The following is a 23229-nucleotide window of genomic DNA, read 5'->3' on the forward strand; positions in this document are numbered from 1 at the left end:
GTCCCTAATCTGACCCTGATTTGTCCCTGCCTAACTGCGTTTTCACCCTAAGTATACGCAATGGTGCCCCATTCAACGTCAACTTACCTGAAACCCTTAACCCCTGGGCCATTTTCCGTTTTTAAGTTTTCGTTTTTTGCTCCCCTTCTTCCCAGAGCCATAACTTTTTATTTTTCTGTCAAAATGGCCATGTGGGGCCTTGTTTTTTGCGGGACAAATTGTACTTTTGAACGACACCCTTGGTTTTAAAATATATTATACTAGAAAACAGGAAAAAAATTCATAGTGCGGTGAAATTGCAAAAAAAGTGCAATTCCACAGTTGTTTTTTTTTTAAACATTTTTTACTAAATGCTAAAACAGACCTGCCATTATGATTCTCCAGGTAATTACGAGCTCATAGACACAAAACATGTCTAGGTTCTCTTTAATTTGTGAAAAAAAATCCAAACTTTGGTGAAAAATAAAAAATATGGCTTCAATTTCTGAGACCTGTAGGGTCTCCATTTTTCTTGATTTGGGGCTGGATGAGGGCTTATTTTTTGTGCACCAAGCTGATGTTTTTATTGATACCATTTTGATGTAGATAAGATCGTTCTTGCATTTTATTGCAATGTTGCGGCGACCAAAAAAATGTAATTTGGGTGTTGTTACTTTTTTCTCATTACGCCGTTTAGCGATCAGGTTAATTCTTTTTTTATATTGATAGTTTGTTTGATTCTGAACACGGAGGTACCAAATATGTGTATATATGATTTTTTATTGTTTTATTTTGAATGGGGTGAAAGGGGGGTGATTTGAACTTTTAAAATTTTTAAACATTTTTTAAAACTTTTTTTTTACTTTTTGCATGCGTCAATAGTCTCCATGGGAGACTAAAAGCTGCAGTTGTCTGATCAGTTCTGCTACAAACAGGCGATGATCAGATCGCCTGTATGTAGCAGACATTCTCACTTACTGTGAGCGCCAACCACCAGGCGGCGCTCATAGCATTCCGGCAATGCCAGCCATAGAGGTCTGCCGGAGAAATCTGGTTGTCATGCCAACCCATCGGTAACTCGGGATCACATGACTGGGTCACCGATGAGAGGGATTTCCGGTGCGCTTCCCAGAAGCGTGAGTTAAATGTCGCTGTCAATCTCTTTAAGGGGTTAACAGCCATGGGAGGATTGCGATTCCACCCACGGCTGTTAGAGACACGTCAGCTGTTCAAAACAGCTGACAGGTGCCTTTAAATATGTGGGCTCAGTGCCGGAGCCCACACCACAGGGAGGGAATCCGACGTGGGTGTATTATTACGCCCAATGTTGGCAAGGGGTCAAATGTCCTTAACTGCACACTCTATATAAACATTGTGCAACACTAAAACAAGAATAACTATAGTGAAATATACAATAATTTGAAGAAGAGGAACAGGCCTATGAATGTGTTCACAAAGGTATGCAGAAAAGATGGAAGAAAATAAGAAAAACCACACAACAAATGGAATATATGGAAAACCTCCCAGTCCCCAAACATAAAAGAAAGGATAAGGGACTGGGAAGAAAGACACAAAAGCAAACCATAGGAAAAGCAACAGAGAAGAATCAGGTAAAATAATCCATAGCTGGATCTTCAAACACCCATCTGTATTTTAAATATAGCCACGTAGTGAGGAGCGAACGTGCTCAGATAACGTCTTATCCAAGCATCTGGGCATGTCCCTGTGGCGTGACAGACGCAAATTATGCAGCAACAGGGACTCAAACATAATATAAGTGCACTCCCAGACGTTATCCGAGCATGTTCGCTCATCACTAGTAGCCAGCTAAGAAGGCAGGTGGAAGGTGAGTATAAATAGCCTGTGGAGATGTGAGCAGGGTTCGGGATGCAGTGACAGGCGGGAGGCAGAGCAAGGGTTAACAATTCTTACTGATGTAATTGAACAGGGGGTTGACTCCTCGCATGTAGATGATGGATGAAACAGGTAATGACAGTTCTTTTGCACACTTATTACGTCAGGAGTTCCTCAGGCTGGGGGCTACTTGGGGATTCATAACGCCAACAACGGCTGGTGCGATGCTTGTCCAATAAGGTTCTGTTGGTAACGGCTGTCTGTCTTCTGGCGGCAGTGGTCGGTCTCCGACACCTTCCGCTGAGCCGCTAGTCCATAAGTATATGCGGCTGGAACAAACAAGGCCGCAGCAATATCAGGGACCAATGCGAGCGGACTGGTATACACTGGTAAGGTGGGCCGCAGACGTCTGTCCAGCACCCAGTCTTCTCTATGGGGCACTGTATTCATAGTCATAAAGTGCACGGCACCTTGCTCTCTGCCAGTGCCAGCTACCGGACACACTGCACTTCTCTCTGGAATCCCTGCTGGTGACGGCAGAGTACACGTACGCAGGTCGGCGCAGTCCCAGTGCTCAAGGGACAGAGCACTCCTCTCGCTGCCTGTTCCCGCCAAGACTGCATGCTTCCGCACGCACTGTAGCTGCTGCCGCTTAGCCACGCCCCCTGTTCCTGAGTGCAAAGGTCTGTCCGGTCTCTTACTCTTTCCCCCAGACAACAGAGGAGACAGCCCCTTCAGTTCCGGACCCGGCACAGGACAGGTACCCACGGCCCGGTTTGCTTCCTTACAGAGAGGCTGCCGTCAGACTAGCAGTATTTGGTCAGTATTATACATCAGTATTTGTAAGCCAAGACCAGGAGTGGAACAATTAGAGGAAAAGTAGAATAGAAACATATGTACCACTTCTGCATTTATTGCCCACTTCTGGTTTTGGCTTAGGCCGGCGTCACACACAGCGTATGAAAATACGGTCCGTATATTACGGCCGTAATACGCTGAAAATTCCCGAAAATAGTGGTCCGTAGCTCCTCCATAGGCAGGGTGTGTCACCGTTTTTTGCGCATGGCATCCTCCGTATGTAATCCATATGGCAGCCGTAATGCGTGTTTTTATCGCAGGCTTGCAAAACTGAAATACGGCAATACAAGGGATCCATGTGTAAAAAAAAAAAAAAAAACCATATATACTGTCTATATATATATATATATGTCAGTAGACACATATGTATATATATTAATATTTCATCCAGCGCGATATAGCAGAAAGCCGATAATTCAATTACCGGCTTTTGCTATCTCCTTCCTAAACCCGACATGATATGAGACCTGGTTTACATACAGTAAACCATCTCATATCCCCATTTTTTTTGCATATTCCACACTACTAATGTTAGTAGTGTGTATATGCAAAATTTGGCCGTTCTAGCTAGTAAATTAAGGGGTTAAATGGCGGAAAAAATTGGCATGGGCTCCCGCACAATTTTCTCCGCCAGAGTAGTGAAGCCAGTGACTGAGGGCAGATATTAATAGCCTGGAGAGGGTCCATGGTTATTGGCCCCCCCCTGGCTAAAAACATCTGCCCCCAGCCACCCCAGAAAAGGCACATCTGGAAGATGCGCCTATTCTGGCACTTGGCCACTCTCTTCCCATTCCCGTGTAGCGGTGGGATATGGGGTAATGAAGGGTTAATGCCACCTTGCTATTGTAAGGTGACATTAAGCCAAATTAATAATGGAGAGGCATCAATTATGACACCTATCCATTATTAATCCAATACTATTAAAGGGTTAAAAAAAAACACACACATTATTAAAAATTAATTTAATGAAAAAAACACAAAGGTTGTTGTATTAATTTATTCTACTCTCAATCCACTCACTGAAGACCCTCGATCTGTAAATAAAAAAAAAATAATAAACCAAGAATATACACGGACCTTATAATGGCAGCAGGCCGTAAAAGAGACCCAGTTTGGGAATATTTTAATGAAGCTCATCTTCATCACCGCACTTCTCATGTTGCCTCATTCGCGCCACCAGGCCTTGCATCTCTTTGTTGCATCGTTTGCATTTTGCACGCATGCCTGCCTTACCGATAGGCGAAGGAGCTTCATTAAAATATTCCCAAACTGGGTCTCTTTTACGGCCTGCTGCCGTTATAAGGAAAGAATGTAATAAACCTCAGATCGTACACACAAACAGATCCAGACTTGTCTGTCTGTGGCTATGCTGCAGTATTGTGCTCAAAGTTTCACTTTCATTTTCTTGTCTGCTTGCCCTTCCTCCTCCTCACACTTATATTCACATTCTTCTTGTGTTGTGCAGATCTATTCCACTCCAAACAATCAGAAACATATTGTCTAACTTCTTGGACTTGGCACTGAAGGGGTTGATTCTGTATTCATAGATTTGTAGAACAATAGGATTAAGGTCTTTTTCTCAACTCTGTTCATGTTGTAACATTTTTGCCGTGAAGAAGAGGCTAGGACCTCTGCGGAGTCAAATTCAGTTTTGAGAACTGCGTAAGTAAAGCGAGCGTCTGTGATAATATAGGAGAGAAACTGCCCACTAATCCTACAGAAACCTCTGGAAGAGCATGGCATTGTGAATGTTACACATATACAGCCTTTATTCTACTGAGTTAAACAACTCAGCTTTATCTCATGATGGAAGAACCTTTGAATGGTAAAATATTTTCCTCAAAAAGCAGTTTATTGAAAAAAATCCGATTTAAATAAAAAAAATCCGATTTTTTTTTTTATTTAAAAAAAAAAAAAACATTGATTTTTATCCACCCTGTCCAGAATAACATCACAATATGTTACATCAAATGTCAACTTACAAGTCAATATTACAGGCTTACACAAACAAAAAACTGTGTGTCCTCGACCAACCAGAAAGAAACACACAAATTCAAAAGTAAACATTTAAATAACAGTCTATTCCTCCTGGATTGCTGAAAATAGATGAATAAACACCATCTATTATGGGGGGGGGGAGTTTGGGGGGGGGGTACCAAGACAAGAAGTGATTACAAGCTGAATTATAAATAAATATCTTTATTAAATAACATTGACTTTATAAAAAAAATATTGAAAAAGACAGGGCAAATTGGCCTTCAATGGGGAAGGGAAATAGCAGCTGGTGATAAAGTGGGGAGAGAGGAATAATAAAGTGAGGAAAAAAGGGTATAATTGAGATATTACACAGACACTGCAAAAGAGTGCAACAATATTAGGGATCCCAGTGGAAACAAATATTCCGGATTGGGGTAAAAGTATACCTAAATGGTGGTTTTAGAGCAGTGTGGTTAATGCAATCAATTGTTGACATAGGGACAATAGGGGTTGGTTCATACAAGATGGAAATGATACAGTCCCCTTGTAAGGCCATGTTCACACCATCCTTTTTTTCATGCTGAATCGCCGCGATTTTCCCGCTGCGGGTCCGCAGCTGTTTTCCATGCAGGGTACATTACAATGTACCCTATGGAAAACAGGAACTGCTGTGCCCACATTGCGGAAAATCGTGAAAAAAGCCGCACTGAATTGCCGCGGTAAAAAAGAAGTACCATGTCACTTCTTTTTGCGGAACTGCAGCGGTTCTGCACCCATAGACCTCCATTGTGAGGTCAAACCCGCAGTAAAACCCGCAGATGAAAAATATATCTGCGGGTTTTACTGCGGTTTGTGGTGCAGAACCGCTGCAGTGTGGCTGCCCCCCATGCCCCAATCTCACCCCCCCATGCTCCGATGCCACCCCCCCGTGCTCCGACGCCCCCCCCGTGCCCTAATCTCCCCCCCCCCTTATACTTACCTGGCCTCCCGGTGTCCGTCCGGCCGTCTTCTCCCTGGGCGCCGCCATCTTGCAAAATGGCGGGCGCATGCGCAGTGCGCCCGCCGAATCTGCCGGGCGGCAGATTCGTTCCAAAGTGCATTTTGATCACTGAGATATAACCTATCTCAGTGATCAAAATAAAAAAAATAGTAAATGACCCCCCCCCCTTTGTCACCCCCATAGGTAGGGACAATAAAAAAATTAAGAATTTTTTTTTTTTCCCCCACTAAGGTTAGAATAGTGTTAGGGGTAGGGTTAGGGTTAGGGTATTTTCAGCCATTTTAACCCTAAAAAAGTTCCTAGAAAACACACAGACTCTGCATAGAAAACTGCATAAAAAAAGCATCAAAAAACGCATCAAAAAAACGCACCAAAAAAGCACCAAAAAAAGGACCTGCGTTTTCTGCCAAGAGCTGCGGTTTTTAGTCCTGAAAAAAAAGGAGGGAAATCAGGAACGTGTGAACATACCCTAAAACAATTTTCCTCCAATATTACCTGAAATTCACACTTGCATGAAGACTCCATATAGCTGCATAGTTGCACAAGTATTTAACTTACAAATATATACAAGAGTTGTTTGTACCTGGAGGACAATGGTACAAGGTTCAGTGGCAATGTGGGGCTGCTGTTTTCCCTTCACGCCCGACGAGCTCCGTTTCGCATACTGCTTCTTCTGGGGGCGAAAAGGCAGAAGAAGCACTACGCGATACGGCGCTTGTCGGGCGTGAACACACACGGCTCCGCTCTGTACACCTCGTGCACACACGGCTCTGCTCCGTACACCTCGTACACACACGGCTCTGCTCCGTACACCTCGTACACACACGGCTCAGCTCTGTACACCTCGTACACACACGGCTCTGCTCTGTACACCTCGTACACACATGGCTCCGCTCTGTACACCTCGTACACACGCGGCTCAGCTCCGTACACACATGGCTCTGCTCCGTACACCTCGTACACACATGGCTCTGCTCCGTACACCTCGTACACACACGGCTCCGCTCTGTACACCTCGTACACACACGGCTCTGCTCCGTACACCTCGTACACACACGGCTCTGCTCCGTACACCTCATACACACATGGCTTCGCTCTGTACACCTCGTACACACACGGCTCAGCTCCGTACACACATGGCTCCTCCCCATACACACATGGCTCTGCTCCGTACACCTCGTACACACACGGCTCTGCTCTGTACACCTCATACACACATGGCTCCGCTCTGTACACCTCGTACACACGCGGCTCAGCTCCGTACACACATGGCTCCTCCCCATACACACATGGCTCTGCTCCGTACACCTCGTACACACACGGCTCTGCTCCGTACACCTCGTACACACACGGCTCTGCTCCGTACACCTCGTACACACACGGCTCTGCTCCGTACACCTCGTACACACACGGCTCTGCTCCGTACACCTCGTACACACACGGCTCTGCTCCGTACACCTCGTACACACATGGCTCTGCTCCGTACACCTCGTACACACACGGCTCAGCTCCGTACACACATGGCTCCTCCCCATACACACATGGCTCTGCTCCGTACACCTCGTACACACACGGCTCTGCTCTGTACACCTCATACACACATGGCTCCGCTCTGTACACCTCGTACACACGCGGCTCAGCTCCGTACACACATGGCTCCGCTCCGTACACCTCGTACACACATGGCTCTGCTCCGTACACCTCGTACACACACGGCTCCGCTCTGTACACCTCGTACACACACGGCTCTGCTCCGTACACCTCGTACACACACGGCTCTGCTCCGTACACCTCGTACACACACGGCTCTGCTCTGTACACCTCATACACACATGGCTTCGCTCTGTACACCTCGTACACACACGGCTCAGCTCCGTACACACATGGCTCCTCCCCATACACACATGGCTCTGCTCCGTACACCTCGTACACACACGGCTCTGCTCTGTACACCTCATACACACATGGCTCCGCTCTGTACACCTCGTACACACGCGGCTCAGCTCCGTACACACATGGCTCCTCCCCATACACACATGGCTCTGCTCCGTACACCTCGTACACACATGGCTCCGCTCCGTACACCTCGTACACACACGGCTCAGCTCCGTACACACATGGCTCCTCCCCATACACACATGGCTCTGCTCCGTACACCTCGTACACACACGGCTCTGCTCTGTACACCTCATACACACATGGCTCCGCTCTGTACACCTCGTACACACGCGGCTCAGCTCCGTACACACATGGCTCCTCCCCATACACACATGGCTCCTCTCCGTACACCTCGTACACACACGGCTCCGCTCTGTACACCTCGTACACACACGGATCTGCTCTGTACACCTCATACACACATGGCTCCGCTCCGTACACCTCGTACACACACGGCTCAGCTCCGTACACACATGGCTCCTCCCCATACACACATGGCTCTGCTCCGTACACCTCGTACACACACGGCTCTGCTCTGTACACCTCATACACACATGGCTCCGCTCTGTACACCTCGTACACACGCGGCTCAGCTCCGTACACACATGGCTCCTCCCCATACACACATGGCTCCTCTCCGTACACCTCGTACACACACGGCTCCGCTCTGTACACCTCGTACACACGCGTCTCAGCTCCGTACACACATGGCTCCTCCCCATACACACATGGCTCTGCTCCGTACACCTCGTACACACACGGCTCTGCTCCGTACACCTCGTACACACACGACTCCGCTCCGCACACCTCGTACACACACGGCTCCGCTCCGTACACCTCGTACACACACGGCTCCGCTCCGTACACCTCGTACACACACGGCTCTGCTACATCCACCCTGTAAACCCCTCCTGACCCCACACATAAACTTCCCCACATCCAGCACCATGACAACCAGCACAGCAGAGTCCTGCATACACTGAGGCCCCTGATCATGTGACCCCTGACTCCTCCCCTCCTGTGACCTCATCACAGGTCCTGTGCGCACAGAGCAGCCATATATGTGGTGTGCGGCTCTGCAGGTGGAGGTAAGTGCTGGAGGTTCCCCATTATTGGGTGGGGGGCAGTAACCCCTTCATTGCTGAGACTATTTTGATGTTTTTCTGTTGCCATTTTCTAAGACTTACAGAGTTTTGCTCCTTTTCCTCTGGTACATACGGCCCAACTAGGAAAGACAGGAAGTGGGGAGACACATATCCCTCACACAGTACAGGGCCTCTTTGTCGGTGTTTCCCACACACAGTATAATGTTCCCCCAGTACCAGGGGCGGATGAAGAGTAGCCTGGACCCCGGGCAGTTTAGAAGGTGTGGGCCCCCAATGTTCCTCATGTATCAAATGTTTCCCTTGTGTACAGCGGTATACATGATAGAAGATTAACTTTCCCAAAGAATGTGAGTATAGTGGAGGCCAAACCAATAGGCTGAAAATAATTCTGCTCAATATCAATATAAACAATATATAAAAAAGAAATAATTGTATGACTTAATATTGAGCAGAATTAAGTATCCTGGCATCCCCGTTTATACAGTATGAGCCCCCACAATCGACAACCTATGGGGCCCTTATACATGTATACCATAACACAAAAAACCCTTAAAATAAATCTCTATCTACTTGCTGTGCTCTTCACACTTCCCTTCCTGACATTGGAGGTTGGCACCGAAACTTGAAACTGTATGGCACCCTCGCTCCTCGGCGACTGCCTCTATGTAGCCCTACCACTGCTGACTGACCAGGCATCCTCAATACGTGATCAGATTATATGTAATGAACCTATAGAAGTATATAGAATATAAATACTAGTGGGCTGAGGGGTATACAGGGGCTTCTCACTAAATTAGAATAGTATCTAAAAGTTAATTTATTTCAGTTCTTCAATACAAAAAGTGAAACTCAGATATTATATAGAGTCGTTACAAACAGAGTGATCTATGTGAAGTGTTTATTTCTGTTAATGTTGATGATCATGGCTTACAGCCAATGAAAACCCAAAAAGTCATTATCTCACTAAATTAGAATAATTAACCAAAAACACCTGCTAAGACTTCTTAAATGTTTAAAAAGTTCCCTGAGGCCTCAGTCACATGTCAGCATTTGGTCAGTATTTTGCATCCGTGCTTGTGTGGAACGTACAGAGGAAAATTCCAATTGAAAGATTGACACCTGTTCTGTGTTTTGAAGACACTCCTGGTTTTGGCATACAAATACTGATGGAGAAATACTGACGTGTGAATGAGGCCTTAATCTGTTTCACTAGGCTCCACAATCATGGGGAACACTGCTGACTTGTCAGATGTCCAGAAGGCAGTCACTGACACACTCCACAAGGAGGGTAAGCCGCAAAAAGTCATTGATAAAGAAGCTGGCTGTTCACAGAGTGCTTTATCCAAGCATATTATTTGAAAGTTGAGTGGAAGGAAAAAGTGCGGTAGAAAAAGGTGCACAAGCAACCGGGATAACCGCAGCCTTGAAAGAATTGTTAAGAAAAGGCCATTCAAAAATTTGGAGGAAATTTACAAGGAGTGGACTGCTGCTGGAGTCATTGCTTCAAGAGCCACCACACACAGACATATCCAGGACATTGGCTACAAGTGTCGAATTCCTTGTGTCAAGTTACTCATGATCAATAGACAACGCCTGAAGTGTCTTACCTGGGCCAAGGAGAAAAAGAACTGGACTGTTGTCAATGGTCCAAGGTGTTATTTCAGATGAAAGTAAATTTTGCATTTCATTTGGAAATCGAGGTCCCAGTGTCTGGAGGAAGAGTGAAGAACACAATCCAAGCTGCTTGATGTCTAGTGTGAAGTTTCCACAATCAGTCATGGTTTGGGGAGCCATGTCATCTGCTGGTGTAGGTCCACTGTGTTTTGTGTAGACCAAGGTCAGCGCAGCCATCTACGTTTTTGATGCATTTTTGAACTTTAGCATTGCTTTCAACCAAGACAAATGCATTCACTGGGAAATGTCATTTTAACATTTTACAACTTTATCTGGCCATGTGGTGTGTGACACATCCTTTCTCATTTATGAAGGAGGGACTCTGAAAGTCACAAAGCCTATTTTTATAGGGCCATCAGGCGGCCTTTACTATTCTTAAAGAGCCAGCAGTTGGCCTTCACTATGCTTAGAGAGCCATCAGCCGGCTTTGCTTTGTTGTTCCCATTATTAAACAGTGGGTCTTCTATACTGTTATTGCGTGTGCAGTGAATGGCAGGGCTGCCCAAAATTTGGACGCACCCCAATACCCATTTGAAGAGACGTACAGGAGGGCCTCCTGAAAACAATGTTCCCATTATTAGGAAGTGGGTCTCCCATACTGTTTGCCTATGCAGTGAATGCAGGGGCTGCCAAAAATGTGGCCATACTTCTATGCCCTTTGGAAGAGACGTAGAGGAGGGCCTAATGAAAACAATGTTCCAATTATTAAGAAGTGGGTCTCCCATAGTGTTTGCCTATGCAGTGAAGCAACAGCTGCCAAAAATTTGTAGGAACTTGAATGCCCCTTGGAAGAGACATAGAGGTCAAAGGGCCAACAATGTTCCCGTTATTAGGAAGTGGGTCTCCCATAATGTTTGTCTATTCAGTGAATGTAAGGGCTGCCAAAAATTTGGACACACCCTAATACCCCTTTGACAAGACATACAGGAGGGCCTCATGAAAAAATGTTCCCATTATTAGGAAGAGGGTCTCCCATATTGTTTGCCTATGCAGTGAATGCAAGGGCTACCAAAAATTTGGACCCACTCCAATGCCCCTTGAAAGAGATGTAGAGGTCAGAGGGCCTCCTGAAAAAAATATTCCATAGTGTTTGCCTATGCAGTGAATGCAAGGACTGGCAAAAATTTTAGAGGCACTCCAATGCCCCTTGGAAGACACATGGAGGAGGGCCTCATAAAAAAGATGTTCCTATTAGAAAGAAGTGTGTCTCCTATACTTGGAATGCCCATGCACTAAGTACTAAGTGTATGGGCTGACAAACAATTACCCCTGGGGGGTATACATGAACACACTGTCTAGCAAATTGTTTTTATGGGCACTGGAGGTCACCGGTGTGCGTATTTACGGCCCGATGGCAAAGAACCACCACCAAAACAATGTTTCCACCTTCACGCTTGACAGTGGGGATGGCGTTCTTTGGGTCATAGACAGCATTTCTCTTCCCCCAAACACAGTGAGTTGAGTTAATGCCAAAGACCTCAATTTTTGTCTCATCTGACCAGAGCACCTTCTCCCAATCAATCACTGAATCATCCAGTTGTTCATTGGGCAAGGGGACCTTGCGGGTGCTGCAGGATTTTAACCCTTTACAGCGTAATCTGGTACCAGAATTTTTGCTTTATTCGCCTTTTTTCAGAGACTATAAATGATAACGCCAATACTTTTTCTCCACTCTTGGTTAGTGGCTAGGTGAAGTCATTTATTGTCAAAATACTGTTTACTTTTTTAATATCATGATGACAACCCAAAACATCGAAATGACCCTGATCAAAAGAATCACATACCCTGATGATTTTGACCTGATAACATGCACAGAAGTTGACACAAATGGATTTGAATGGCTATTAAAGGTAACATCCTCACCTGTGACCTGTTTGCTTGTAATCAGTGTGTGCGTGCATAAAAGCTGATTGAGTTTCTGGGATCCAGACAGACTCTTGCTATTTTAATCCAGCCACTGACATTTCTGGATTGTGAATCATGGGGAAAACAAAATAATTGTCAACGGATCTATGGGAAAACGTAGTTGAACTGTGTAAAACAGGAAAGGAATACAAAAAGATATTCAAGAAATTGATAATGCCCTTCAGCATCGTTCAAACTGTAACTGACAGATGGAAAATCAGGAGCTCTGTAAAAACAAAACCACAGTCAGGCAGACCAGCAAAAATGTCGTTCACAACTGCCAGGAAAATTGTTCGGGATGCAATGAAAAACCCACAAATAACAGCTGAAATACAAGATTCTCTGAAAACTAGCGGTGTTGCTGTTTCAAGATGTACAATATGGAGGCACTTGAAGAGAAATGGGCTGCATGGTCGAGTCGCCAGAAGAAAACCATTACTGCATAAATGCCACAAAGTATCTCTCCTACAATACATAAAACAGCACAGAGACAAGCCTCAAAACTTCTGAAACAAAGTAATTTGGAGTGATGAGACCAAAATTGAACTTTTTGGCCACAACCATAAATGTTACATTCAACAAGGCCTGTGAAGAAAGGAACACCATTCCTACTGTAAAGCACGGAAGTGGATCGCTGATGTTTTTGGGATGTGTGAGCTACAAAGGCACAGGAAACTTGGTCAAAGTTGAAGGAAAGATGAATGTAGCACTTTTTCAGCAAATACTGAAGGCAAATTTGCACTCATCAGCCCGGAAGATGAGCATGGGACGTACTTGGACGTTCCAACATGACAATGATCCAAAACACAAGGTCAACTCATCCTTTCATTGGCTACAGCAGAACAAAGTAAAGGTTCTGGAGTGGCCATCTCAGTCTCCTGAATTGAATATCATTGAGCCACTCTGGGGAGATCTCATGCATGCAGTTCATGCTAGACAGCGCAGGAATTTACTATAACTGGAGGCTTTTTGCCAAGAAGAATGTGCAGCTTTACCATCTGAGAAAATAAAGAACTTCATCCACAACGACCACAAAAGACTTCAAGCTGTCATTAATGTCAGAAGGAGCAATACACTGTATTAAGAAATGGGGCATGTGAACTTGTGATCGGGGTCATTTGGATGTTTTTGGTTGTCATTATTTAAAAAGAGAAACCACAGTAGTTTGACAGTAAATGACCTCACCCAACCACTTACCATAAGTGGAGAAAATATTTTGGTATTATCAGTCATATTCTCTGAAAAAAGGCCAAGAAAGCAAAAATTCTGCCTGGGTACGTAAACTTTTGAGCACAACTGTATAATGGGCCCCATATGATGCTCCAGAATATGATGGTCCCCATATATTGCTCCAATTATGATGGTCCCCATATATTACACTGGTCAACGCAATTTTTTCTGGCAAAAGGTTTTAAAACATATTTTAAGTCAATTTTGGCTGCTGATTACGAATATGAACTCCGTTTTTGCCTATCACATCAGGATTTCGACATATTTTCAATGAAAATTACTCCTAATGTTTTATGATAAAAACACATGGTTTTAGGTACTACATTTTGTATATTTTTAATCAAGGAATAACAAAGATTACAAAGTCTTTGTACAGCAAATCAAATACACTTACAGAATTAAACTACAAAATATAAAAACACATATATATGGCACACAGATGAATGACAAATGGCAGTTATTTGAACTTTCTTTTCTTGGCTGATCTGTGATGTACAGCTTCTGGGTTGTCTCTCATCAAGCTCCAGCAATAGTCAGCCATCATATGTGAGTCCCACCGGCCTTGATACCGTTCTTCCATTGTTTTAATGTCCAGATGAAAACGCTCCCCTTGTTCCTTGCTCACATCCCCAAAGTTCTTTGGAAAAAAGTCCAAATGGCTGTGTAAATAGTGAATCTTGATACTCATTCTACATCCAAGATTTCGCAGACTCAGTAGCTCTTCCGCAATCTCTTCATAGTTGTCTGCTTTCTTATTCTCTAGAAAATTCTGCACCACATTACAAAATGCATTCCAAGCTCTTTCTTCTCTCATTCATTGATGTGAGAAAATTTGGGTCTCTCATAAGTGTTCTTATTTGAGGTCGATCAAGTATTCCAGCTTTTTCTTCTCTTCACTAAGACCAGGAAAAGTTGAACATAAATAGTTAAAGCATTCTCCACTGTGATTGAGAGCTTTGACGAACTGCTTCATCAATCCAAGTTTTATGTGTATGGGAGGAAAGACCATGTCCTTCCTATCCACTAGAGGATCATGGATGACATTCTTATCACCAGATGCCAAACTCTGTCGCTGAGGCCATTCAGTTTTCACCCAATGCTCTGCTGTAGCTCTCTTGTCCCAGTAGCACAAAAAACAAGGGTGTTATGATAACAAATGGGAATTATGCATGTTCAAAGAAAGCAAAGATATTCTCACATTTATTGGGAGACTAAATGAAAACTAAATTTACCTTAGTGAACCGTATAAACCGGCACTTCTCATACACTACTTATATTTATCATGGAATTCATGAAAATGGGCTATATACCTATAGCGCAAAAACGTGATGTGATAGAGAAATTATAAGATCAGATTTGAATTCAGCACCCTCAAATTAGTCTAAAACTGTTCTTAAAGGGAACCTGTCACCCCGAAATTCGCGGGTGAGGTAAGCCCACCGGCATCAGGGGCTTATCTACAGCATTTTGTAATGCTGTAGATAAGCCCCCGATGTTACCTGAAAAAGGAGAAAAAGACGTTATATTATACTCATCCAGGGGCGGTCCCGCTGCTGGTCAGGTCAAACGGGTGTCTCCGGTCCGCTGCGGCGCCTCCCATCTTCATTACAAGACGTCCTCTTCTGATCTTCAGCCACGGCTCCGGCGCAGGCGTACTTTGCTCTGCCCTGTTGAGGGCAGAGGATAGTACTGCAGTGCGCAGGCGCCGGAAAGGTCAGAGGCCCGGCGCCTGCGCACTGCAGTACTTTGTCTGCCCTCAACAGGGCAGAGCAAAGTACGCCTGCGCCGGAGCCGTGGCTGAAGATCAGAAGAGGACGTCTTGTAATGAAGATGGGAGGCGCCGCAGCGGACCTGAGACGCCCGTTTGACCTGACCAGCAGCGGGACCGCCCCTGGGTGAGTATAATATAACGTCTTTTTCTCCTTTTTCAGGTAACATCGGGGGCTTATCTACAGCATTACAGAATGCTGTAGATAAGCCCCTGATGCCGGTGGGCTTACCTCACCCGCGAATTTCAGGGTGACAGGTTCCCTTTAAAGTCCATGCCAGAATTTTTTTTTTTTTTGTAGACCAGTATTATTATTATTTATTATTATAGTGCCATTTATTCCATGGCGCTTTACATGAGAGGAGCAGTATACATAATAAAAAACAAGTACAATAATCTTAATCAATACAAGTCACGACTGGTACAGGAGGAGAGAGGACCCTGCCCGCGAGGGCTCACAATCTACAAGGGATGGGTGAGGATACAGTAGGTGAGGGTAGAGCTGGTTGTGCAGCGGTTTGGTCGATCGGAGGTTATTGCAGGTTGTAGGCTTGTCGGAAGAGGTAGGTCTTCAGGCTCTTTTTGAAGGTGTCCACGGTAGGCGAGAGTCTGATGTGTTGGGGTAGAGAGTTCCAGAGTATGGGGGAGGCGCCGGAGAAATCTTGTATGCGATTGTGGGAAGAGGAGATAAGGCTACGTTCACATTAGCGTTGCGCGCCGGTGCGTCGGCGACGCAACGGCGACGCACCAAAAACGCGCGCAAAAACGTTGCGTTTTGCGACGCGTGCGTCGTTTTTTGACGAAAATCGGACGCACGAAAAATGCAACTTGTTGCATTTTCGTGCGTCCGACGCTAGCGTCGAAAACGACGCACATGTCGAAAAACGCTAACAAAAAAACGCACGTGTCCCCTATGTTAAACATAGGGGCGCGTCGCCGACGCAACAGCGACGCACATTAGCGTAACGCTAATGTGAACGTAGCCTAAGAGGGGAGTATAGAAGGAGATCTAGTGAGGATCGGAGGTTGCATGTAGGTAAGTACCGGGAGACAAGGTCACAGATGTATGGAGCACACAGGTTGTGGATGGCTTTGTATGTCATGGTTAGGGTTTTGAACTGGAGTCTTTGGGTAATGGGGAGCCAGAGCAGGGATTGACAGAGGTGAGAGGCTAGGGAATAGCAGGGGGACAGATGGATTAGTTGGCCAGCAGAGTTTAAAATAGATTGGAGGGGTGCAAGAGTGTTAGAGAGGAGCCCACAGAGCAGGAGGTTGCAGTAGTCAAGGCGGGAGATGATGAGGGCATGGACTATGGTTTTTGCAGATTCTTGGTTTAGGAATGTACGGATCCGGGAAATATTTTTGAGTTGAAGACAGCAGGAAGTGGAAAGGGCTTGGATATGTGGTTTGAAGGAGAGATGAGTGTCAAGGATTACCCCGAGGCAGCGAGCTTGTGGGACTGGGAAGAGTGAGCAGCCATTTACTTTAATGAAAAGGTCTGTTGGGGGAGTTGAGTGAGATGGGGGAAAGATGAAGAGCAGAGGTCCTAGAACTGAACCTTGCGGGACTCCGACAGATAGGGGTGAGGTGAGGAGATGGTGTACGAGTGGGAGACGCTAAATGTCCGGTCTGTTAGGTACGATGAAATCCAAGATAGGGCCAAGTCAGTGATGCCAAGAGATGAGAGGGTCTGTAGTAGAGGGGAATGGTCCACTGTGTCAAAGGCAGAGGACAGGTGTAGGAGGAGGATGGTACAGTAGTGTCGCTTGGCTTTGGCGGTTAATAGGTTATAGTTAGGGCAGTTTCAGTGGAGTGATGCGGCCGGAAGCCAGATTGAAAGCGGTCAAAGAGGGAGCAGGAAGAGAGGTGGGAGGACAGTTCAAGATGGCCATGTTGTTCCAGTAGTTTTGAGGCATAGGTGATATGGGGTGATAGCTAGATGCAGAGGAGGAGTCAAGAGAGGGCTTTTTGAAGATAGGTGTGATTGAGGCATGTTTAACACTTGAGGGGAAAACACTAGTTGTTAGTGATAGGTTGAAGAGATGGGTTAGGGTTGGGATGAAGACTGTGGTGAGGTTTGGGATGAAGTGGAATGGGATCGGGTCAAGTGCACAGGTGGTGAAATGTGATCTTGAGATTAGAGTGGAGAGTCGATCTTCTGTAATGGTGGAGAAGTTGGTTTTGGGGGAGGAGGGCTGAGCAGTTAGGAGGAAGGGCTGTGGGGGTTGTTGACCAAAACTGATGTTATCAATCTTCTTGGAAAATGAGGCAAAGTCTTCAACCGAGATAAGTGGAGAGGGAGGGGGTGCTGGGGGACGGAGGAGAGAATTGAAAGTGTTGAACTGTTTAGGGTTGTGAGACAGGGAGGCTATGAGAGATGAGAAATAAGTTTGTTTTGCTGCAGCGAGTGAGGCCTTGAAAGTAGTGAGGGACTGTTTGAATGTGATGAAGTGCTCTTTGGAGTGGGATCTTTTCCATCTCCGCTCAGCATTCCTGGTAGCCCATCTCAGTTCTTTGGTCAGGATGGTATTCCAGGGCTGTCTGTTGATTTTGCTAGCTTTGGTATGTGTGAAAGGGGGGACTGATTCCAGAGCTACAGCTATTGTGGTGTCATATAAAGCAGCAGCAGCATCCGCATTGTGTAGGGAAATTATGTCTTTAAGAGGGAGGAGGAATTCAGAGAGTGAGTGTAGATCGAGGTGTTTAAGATTTCTGCGAGTGTGTGAGAGTTTGTGGAGTGGCGAATGTAGACGAGTGGAGAGGGAAGAGAATGTGAGTAGGTTGTGGTCAGAAAGAGGTACAGGTGAGTACAGCACTATATGGCAGCTATGGGGCAGTACTGAACGGCACACAGCACTATATGGCAGCTATGGGGCAGTACTGAACGGCACACAGCACTATATGGCAGCTATGGGGCAGTACTGAACGGCACACATCACTATATGGCAGCTATGGGGCAGTACTGAATGGCACACAGCACTATATGGCAGCTATGGGGCAGTACTGAACGGCACACAGCACTATATGGCAGCTATGGGGCAGTACTGAACGGCACACAGCACTATATGGCAGCTATGGGGCAATACTGAACGGCGCAGAGCACTATATGGCACAGCTATGGGGCAATAATGAACGGCGCAGAGCACTATATGGCATAGCTATGGGGCAATAATGAACGGTGCAGAGCACTATATGGCATAGCTATGGGGCAATAATGAACGGTGCAGAGCACTATATGGCACATCTATGGGGCAATAATGAACGGTGCAAAGCACTATATGGCACAGCTTTATATGGAACATCTATGGGGCAATGATGAACGGTGCAGAGCACTATATGGCACAGCTTTATATGGCACAGCTTTATATGGCACATCTATGGGGCAATAATGAACGATGCAGAGCACTATATGGCAGAGCTTTCTATGGCACATCTATGGGGCAATAATGAACAGTATGGAGCATTATATATAGCACAGCTTTATATGGAGCATCTTATGGGGCAATAATGAACGGTATGGAGCATCTATTTTTATTTTTGAAATTTACCAGTAGCTGCTGCATTTCCTACCCTAGGCTTATACTCGAGTCAATAAGTTTTCCCAGTTTTTTGTGGCAAAATTAGGGGGTCAGCTTATACTCGGGTCGGCTTATACTCGAGTATATACTGTACCTCCTGTCAGCTGTGTTTTTAGAAACACACCTTTTATAAGTGTCTAAAAAATTTTGTGTGTATTAGATATGAGATTTAACACGATAAATGATTACGGTCCGGGGAAGACGGGAAACATTCATATAGACGGCCGGTGGAGATGGAGTCAGTGACGGACTGTGGCCAGATATGTTTCTAGAGCCGTAGTAGAAGATGACGATGTCGTCCTCATCATGAAGTAGTTATTTCTCCTGTCACGTGTAATGAATATCTCCTGCAGTATTACTAATGCCGATTCCAGTGTTGGTAAATGAGACGAGAATTAGCGTTATGGAAGATGAGTCTGAGAAACATATTCAGCTGCCGACTCCGAGGAGGAAACTGCTTGTGGTGTGTGGTGTAAATTATATACGAAAGAATGTAAAGAAAAAACTGAAGTGTAAAATAAATCTGATATGTTTCCCTTATTATCTCCAGTAATGGTATTTTCTTTCTCGCCTCATTGGGGGACACAGGTAACCATGGGTGTATGCTGCTGTCACTAGGAGGCTGACACTATGCAAATAAAGAAGTAACTTCTCCCCGGCAGTATACACCCTCCGACAGGCACCAGGCAACTCAGTTTTTGCTTAGTGTCTGTAGGAGGCGGACCTGGATCTAACCCCAGATCCGCATTTCTTTTACAGGGATTTGTTGTGTTTATTAACCTTTTCCCTTTCTTTTTCAGGCTCTTTTCTTCAGGGTAACAGGGTGTAGTTTTTCTCACCCTGTTTTCCCCACTTTGAGCGACCGAGAGAGCAGTGTGGTATCACCCACATCGCACCCTCTCGGACCCGCTGGGCAGGACATGTCCCCTGTCACCCTTTCAGGTGTTCAGGGTGACCCTTTTCCTCGGTGGCCAGTCCTGCCCGTTCCCCTCCTCATCCCTCTCCTCGGAGTGGGCTGAGAGGAAGACGTCGGTCACCTCCAGTAACCCTCTCCCCCTGGTTAGGGGTCGACGCCGTCTTCTGCGCCCGGAGTTCGTGGCGCGGGTTGGAGGGCTTCTTCCAGGACCCTTCATCCTACAACCCCAGGTAGGGGATCTTCAAGCAACAGTATGAAACATCCCCCACCCACCCCCAGCCCGCACGCCGCCCGGCAAGCGATCTTCTAAGGGGGGGGTCATCACATGGGGGTACATCTCCATCTTTATTAGGGGAGTAAAAGGGCTGCATCAGGGAAGAAGGGTCGCTACCTTTTGTTTCTGGTGCGGGTTTTTTTCTACTGCTGTGCACCAGCATTTCTCCTTCCCTCCCCGGGATTCAAACAGCGCGCTCCCGCCATTTTTTTCTTTCTCTCTCAGCTTTTTCTTCACCTTCTTTCGGCGCTTCTGCGCCCCCTGGTGGCGGCCTGCATTATTGCGTCCAGGAGTTTTTCAGCGCAGTTGGGGGCATTTCTCCTGCTTCCCCCTTCAGCGCTTGTGCCCGCTCACAGCGTCGCGCTGTCCCAGCGCTCTTTTCTGTGTCTTCCTGCTCCCTGTCAGCTTGGCTCACCGCGTGGGACAGAAGAATTTCAGGGGAACACAGGTACCTGCGGCTACCGCTGTCGCTGTTTTTCAGCTGGTTCAGCGCTACTGCTCTCTCGGGCTCAACTCCTCCCGGCAGTACTTCTCTGCTCCAGGACAAGGTAATATCCACCTATGTCCGACCCCACTCCGGCCTTTTTGCCACTACAGCCATCCATTACGCCTTCGCTCACTGTAAGAAAAAGTGGGCCTCAGGTCAGCCTCCACCTTTCTGCCGGTCCTGCGTTCCTCCCACCATGTCCGTCCCTCAGGAAGCCCCTAGGTCCCGGGATGAGTGCACCCCCTGACCCCCCCTTCCCCCGGAGTGGGCTGTTGCTATGTCTCAATCAGTGTCCGACCTGACTAAGGTTTCTCAGTCCCTGGTCCAGGCACTTGAACATATCCCGCTTCTCTCTGTCACCAGTGCCACGAATGCCTCACATGGCGATTCGCTCACACCTGTCCTAGACCCTCACAGAGGCAGACCGGACAAAAGAGACAGAAAAAGGACCTTATCTAGATCCTCTTCCAGTTCCCTGGACGGGATTCCCCTATCTGCCCGTTCCCCCTCCTCGCAGGCGGACGTCGGGTCTAATCTATCCTCTGTCGGAATCTGACTCTGATGCAGATCAGACTTCCGGAACACAGGAGATGGTTGATAGCCTTATTTCGGCTATCATTCAGACGCTTGATCTTAAGGAGGATGAAGCGAGCTCTCAGGACGTCTCCGTTGCGTTTAAACGGATTAAACGTCCCTCTAGGGTTTTTCCTAATCACAAGGAGTTTGACAACACTACCTCTACACATTGGGAAAACCCTGGTAAGCGTTTCCCTGGCAGGAAACGGCTTGATGTGCTATACCCCTTTCACTCCGACCTTGTCTCCAAATGGTCCGAGTCTCCTAAGGTCGACCCGCCCGTCTCCAGGCTATCCTCGCAGACGGTTCTGTCTATCCCTGACGCGGCTTCCCTTAAGGACCCCACGGACAGGCAAATCGAGCCATTAGCAAAATCGGCATTTGAAGCGTCCGGAGCCTCCCTCTGCCCTAGTTTCGCCTCGCCCTGGGTAGCCAAGGCTGTGTCAGCCTGGGCCAAGACCCTGCGCAGGGGCATTTTGGCCTCCACTCCTGCTGAGGAACTGTCTGATTTGGCGGATCAGATTTATCTTGCGGGAAAATACCTCATGAATGCCTCCCTTGATGCAGCGGCCTGCTCCACCAGGGCTAATAGCAACAGCTTTAAACATGCCTCAATCACACCTATCCTCAAAAAGCCCTCTCTTGACCCATCCTCTGTATCTAGCTATCGCCCTATATCACTTCTCCCCTTTGCCTCAAAACTACTGGAACAACATGTTCATCTTGAACTGTCCTCCCATCTATCTTCCTGCTCCTTCTTCGACCGCTTTCAATCAGGCTTCCGGTCACACCACTCCACTGAAACTGCCCTAACTAAGGTCACCAATGACCTATTAACCGCCAAGAGCAAGCGACACTACTCTATCCTCCTCCTCCTGGACCTGTTCTCTGCCTTTGACACAGTGGACCATTCCCTGCTGCTGCAGACCCTCTCATCCCTTGGCATCACAGACTTGGCCCTATCCTGGATCTCGTCATACCTAACTGACCGGACATTCAGCGTCTCCCACTCACACACCACCTCCTCACCTCGCCCCCTATCTGTCGGAGTCCCGCAAGGTTCAGTTCTAGGGCCCCTGCTCTTCTCCATTTACACCTTTGGCCTGGGACAGCTCATAGAATCTCACGGCTTTCAGTATCATCTCTATGCTGACGACACACAGATCTACATCTCTGGACCAGATATCACCACCCTACTAACCAGAATCCCTCAATGTCTATCTGCTATTTCATCCTTCTTCTCCGCTAGATTTCTAAAACTTAACATGGACAAAACAGAATTCATCATCTTTCCCCCATCTCACACGACCTCCCCAACGAACCTATCCATTACAGTAAATGGCTGCCCACTCTCCCCAGTCCCACAAGCCCGCTGTCTTGGGGTAATCTTTGACACTGATCTCTCCTTCAAACCACATATCCAAACCCTTTCCACTTCCTGCCGCCTCCAACTCAAAAATATTTCACGGATCCGTACATTCCTAAACCAAGAATCTGCAAAAACCCTAGTCCATGCCCTCATCATCTCCCGCCTCGACTACTGTAACCTCCTGCTCTGTGGCCTCCCCTCTAACACTCTTGCACCCCTCCAATCTATTCTAAACTCTGCTGCCCGACTAATCCACCTGTCCCCCTGCTATTCCCCGGCCTCTCCCCTCTGTCAATCCCTGCACTGGCTCCCCATCACCCAGAGACTCCAGTACAAAAGCCTAACCATGACATACAAAGCCATCCACAACCTGTCTCCTCCATACATCTGTGACCTCGTCTCCCGGTACTTTCCTGCACGCAACTTCCGATCCTCACAAGATCTCCTTCTCTACTCCCCTCTTATCTCCTCTTCCCACAATCGCATACAAGATTTCTCTCATGCATCCCCCCTACTCTGGAACTCTCTACCACAACATATCACTCTCGCCTACCATCGAAATCTTCAAAAAGAACCTGAAGACCTACCTCTTCCGACAAGCCTACAACCTGCAGTAACCACTGATTGACCAAACCGCTGCACGACCAGCTCTACCCTCACCTACTGTATCCTCACCCATCCCTTGTAGATTGTGAGCCCTCGCGGTCAGGGTCCTCTCTCCTCCTGTACCAGTTGTGACT

Source organism: Ranitomeya imitator, chromosome 2 (genome assembly GCF_032444005.1).
Source record: "Ranitomeya imitator isolate aRanImi1 chromosome 2, aRanImi1.pri, whole genome shotgun sequence".
Taxonomy (NCBI): Eukaryota; Metazoa; Chordata; class Amphibia; order Anura; family Dendrobatidae; genus Ranitomeya; species Ranitomeya imitator.